The 4,645-nt window shown below is 36.1% G+C and overlaps 1 pseudogene; it reads left to right on the top strand.

Moving 5' to 3' along the window:
* On the top strand, positions 1–1,716 carry LOC126025857 (V-type proton ATPase catalytic subunit A-like; annotated as a pseudogene).
* Positions 1,717–4,645: the final 2,929 nt, after the last annotated feature.

Below are 4,645 nucleotides of genomic sequence, written 5' to 3'. Positions count from 1 at the left end.
AAACCACTTTCTGTAGAGCTTGGACTTGGCATCATGGGAGCCATTTTTGATGGTATTCAAAGACCTCTGTAAGATAACAGCACTCAGACCCAAAGTATCTACATTCCCAGAGGAGTTAATGTGTCTGCTCTTAGCAGAGATCTAAAATGGGATTTTACACCTTGCAAAAACCTTAGGGTTGGAGATCACATCACTGGTGGAGATATTTATGGGATTGCCAATAAGAACACTCTCATCAAGCGCAAAATAATGTTACCTCTAAGAAATAGAGGAACTGTAACTTACATTGCTCCACTGGGGAATTTTGACACTTCTGATGTTGTCTTGGAACTTGAATATGATGGTGTAAAAAAGAAGTTCACCATGGTCCAAGTTTGGACTGTATGTCAAGTTCAGCCTGTCACTGAGAAACTACCAGCCAGTTATCCTTTGTTGACAGGCCAGATGCTCTTTTTCCATGTGTACAGGGAGGAACTACAGAAATTTCTGGTTTTTGGCTGTGGAAAGATAGTGATATCACAGTCTCTATCCAAGTATTCCAACAGTGATGTGATTATATATGTAGGTTGTGGTAAAAGAGGAAATGGGATGTCTGAAGTCCTCTGGGACTTCCCAGACTCACAATGGAAAGTGGTGGTAAATTAGAGTCAATTATGAAGAAAACAGCTCTCGTGGCCAATACCTTCAATATGCTTGTTGCTGCTAGAGAAGGCTTTATTTATACTGGAATTACACTGTAGGAATATTTCTGTGGCATGGGCTATCATGTCAGTATGATGGCAGACTCTACCTCCAGATGGGCAGAGGCCCTTAGAGGAATCTCTGGTCACCTTGATGAAATGCCTGCAGATAGTGGATATCCTGCATATCTTGGTGCCCAACTTGCCTCTTGCTATGAATAAGCAGGCAGAGTAAAATGTCTTGGAAATACTGAAAAAGAAGGAAGTGTCAGTATTGTAGGAGCAGTTTCTCCACCTGGTCATTGATTTTTTTCTGATTCAGTTACATCTGCTACTCTTGGTATTGTCTATGGGTTTTGGGGTTTAGGAAAGAAACTAGCTCAACTCAAGCATTTCCCCTCTGTCAACTGGTTAATCAGCTACAGCAAGTACATGCCTTGGACAAGTATTATGACAAACAGTTTACAGAGTTTGTTTCCCTGAGGACCAAAGCTAAAGAGATCCTGCAAGAAGAAAAAGAAGACCTGACAGAAATTGTACAACTTGTGGGGAAGACTTCTCTTGCAGGAACAGATAAAATCACTTTGGAGATAGCAAAATTTATTAAAAATGATTTTCTACAAAAGAATCGATATACCCTTATGACCAGTTCTGCCTATTCTACAAGGCCATGGGGATGCTATTCAACATGATTGCTTTTTATGATATGACCTGTAGGGCTGTTGAAACCACTGCCCAAAGTGACAATAAAATCGCATGGTCCATCATGCGAGAACATATGGGAGAAATCCTCTATAAACTTTCCTTGATGAAATACAAGGATCTGATGAAAGATGGTGAGGCAAAGATTAAGGCCAACTATGCACAACTTCTTGAAGATACACAGAATTCTTTCCTCTTTGTTGTCAGCAAGTTCATCTGTGTACTTTTTCCAAATTTTATCATCTCAAATCCTTTACTTTATTGTGTAACTTTAAGACTAGTGCTAATGCATGTTATCAATTGTTTTCCTGTTTATTTGATAGGTCTTCTATAAAACAAACATTCCTTAGCTGCAGTGTTTGAAGGGCCTCCCTGACCCTCCATCTGAAGTGGTGAATGTAGTAAGTATCTTATACAATGGCTATGCTACTGTATCTCTGCATTGTAGGGTGACATCCCTCCTTATCCTACTCTCTCTATATCTACCATTCAGTTGAAACAGGATTACTGTATGCACTCTTTCTGTAGTGGATTTGGAATGGAAAATTTCTATATACTTTGACATGTACTTTACTTTGTAAAATGACTCCATTATTAATATGGTAAGATTTTTTTTACAGCTAAACAGCATGCTAAGTAACTATTTTGCAGGAAACATTTATGTTTTTTTAAACACGAATGATTAATATTCCCACATGCATTACTTTTCCAACATGAATTAAAAATATTTATGGGAAACTGTTGGAAACTAACCTCTTTAAAATGGCATTGTGGGGCTCAACACAATAAAAAAAAGTCAGTATCCTCTTAAAAAGAGTGGAGACGAAGTTATGCCAATAAGGTAGATTATCATCTTGTTAAAGCTTTTTTTTTCAAGTTAAAAATATGCGATATCAAGGACTATTCTACTGCATTACTTTGAAAAATACTAAAATTCCATTAAAGGGCCAAGGTGATAGCTAACAGGGCTGGGGTGCATGTCACATGTGGGAGCCTCAGTTTGCTCCCAGAATTCATGGTTCTCCAGCCAATCAGGAGTGCCCCCCCCAACCCCCACACACAAAATTTACATTTAAAAAAATGACTGAGAACTTGATCCACGTCACACCCTCTTTTTTTTCCTCAAACATCTTAGAAGACCATCTAAGAATCATGTGGCAGTATAATGAGGAATAAATAAAATGTCAGCAAGAAATATTAGTGGTTGAAGGCTGGTTGTACCTTCAAGAAACAGCTAATTTATAGTGATTCTAGGGGGCCAGAGTGATATTATATATTTTACAAGATAACATATGTCACATATTTGCATGTGTCTTTGTTTGTTGAATCCTCGAATAACCACTTTCCCAACTGTAGACATACTAGTCGTCATGTAGTTTGTGTTCATTGGATAAAAATATTTCTCAGAATATCTGTTGCCTTAGGCATTATAACAGTTTCCACTCTCTTTTTTGAGGGATAAAATTCTTGTATCTGCTAATAGAATCTGGATTATGTAAGGAAGAAAGATTTCTTTTATCCTGGGTTTTGAGTATATGTTTAAAATACTTTCTGTGTATGTAGAATAAAGCATGCTATAGGACAGCTCTGAGAGCAACAGTTTCCCATTAACTCTTTCTGATCAATAGTGCTGGCACCATTGCTTTCTCTTAGGGAAGAAGAAATGATATGTAAGTATGTCTTAATAGTCTTAAATACCCAAATGCAATAGCATAGAGTATTTATTTTGTGCCTCAATAGTTGTTATTTAAAATTTACATAATGTGTTTCTTTTGGCCTGTTAAAATATACAGTGAGTAGAGAAATTGGCTATAGTTTACATGTTCTCCCATGGAACTTTTTTTAACCTTTTACAATATTGGAAGATAAAAGTATTCAAGTGTTTCTTGAGATGTGGACTTAATGGTGCTGCTTAAACAGTTTGCTTCCAATGTGGAAGAACAGTGGAAACTAAAGATTTTTGAAAGTTTCTATTCCTACCTTTAACCAACTAGCAAAGCAGGATTATGACAGCAGTGAATGATATGATGAAGAATGTTTGACTAAGCTTATGTGTTTTTATGAATTTGCAATGTTCATTCTCACTTTCTTTCAAGAATGTTGCTGTATGGGTGTGAAAACTCTAGAGAAACCATGCTCAGATATTCTAGAGAAAACATGCTGAGATATTCACTGTAAGTATCCTCTTAACTTTATGTAGTACAGTTTCAGGTTGGCCACTAGTCTTATTTCTATAGTAAGAATGTGTTAAAATTACAACAGTCTTTTAAAAAGATGATACAGTTCTCTTTTTATTGTTCTGTGCCTGCTTCTCAGTGAACAAGTTTCATATATATTTTTCCAATGTTAAATCTCACATTGGAAATTTCCTTCCATACTGAAGAACAAATAGAAGAGGTCAAATATATTGCCTCCTTATCCTTGAGATTTCACTATCTCCATGGTAAAAGTTGTGTATAACTGTTAAAAAGTCTATGAAATAATAAAAAGTAAATGAAAAACTTCATTTAAACTTCACATAAGTGCCACCTTATATGACTCAAATACCTTGGAATCAACTTAACTAAAGAGGTGAAAGACCTATATAAAGAAAACTACAAAACCCTGCTTCAAAAAAATAAAAGATGATACAAGGAAATGGAAACACATACCCTGCTTATGAATTGAAAGGATTAACATAATCAAATTGACAAGATTCCCCAAAGTTTTGTATAGATTTAATGCAATTTCTATAAGAATACCCATGACATTCTTCAATGAAGTGGATAAAACACTCCTGAAATTTGTTTGGAACTGTAAACCCACGAATAACTGAAGCAACCCTTAGGAAAAAGAAGAAGGGAGGTATCACTTTAATCAACCTTAAATTGTACTACAAAGCAATATTCATTAAAACAGCACAGTATTGGAATAAAGACAGACTCTCAGATTAGTGGAACATTCTTGAGTATTCAGAGAATGTTCCTCAGACATACAATAATTTAATCTTTGATAAAGGGTCAGGAAATTCAAAATGGAACAAGAAAATCCTCTTCAACAAGTCGTGCTGGAACAACTGGTCAATCATATGCAAAAACTGAAGCGTTGCTGCCCCCAGGTTTGGCTGTGAAGGAGCTGAAGTGAGTGAAGCGGGCTTGTTGGAGGACTGGATTAATGTTGTGAAAACTAAAAAATAAAAATAAATATAAGGCTAAATCGGACCTCCATCTAACACTATGCAAAAAGGTCAAATCCAAATGAATTAAAGACCTTGACATTAGACC

The sequence above is a fragment of the Suncus etruscus genome, chromosome 13 (genome assembly GCF_024139225.1).
Source record: "Suncus etruscus isolate mSunEtr1 chromosome 13, mSunEtr1.pri.cur, whole genome shotgun sequence".
In the NCBI taxonomy this organism is placed as follows: domain Eukaryota; kingdom Metazoa; phylum Chordata; class Mammalia; order Eulipotyphla; family Soricidae; genus Suncus; species Suncus etruscus.
Note: the sequence above shows the minus strand (reverse complement) of the source record. Positions and strands in the feature narration are given on the sequence as shown.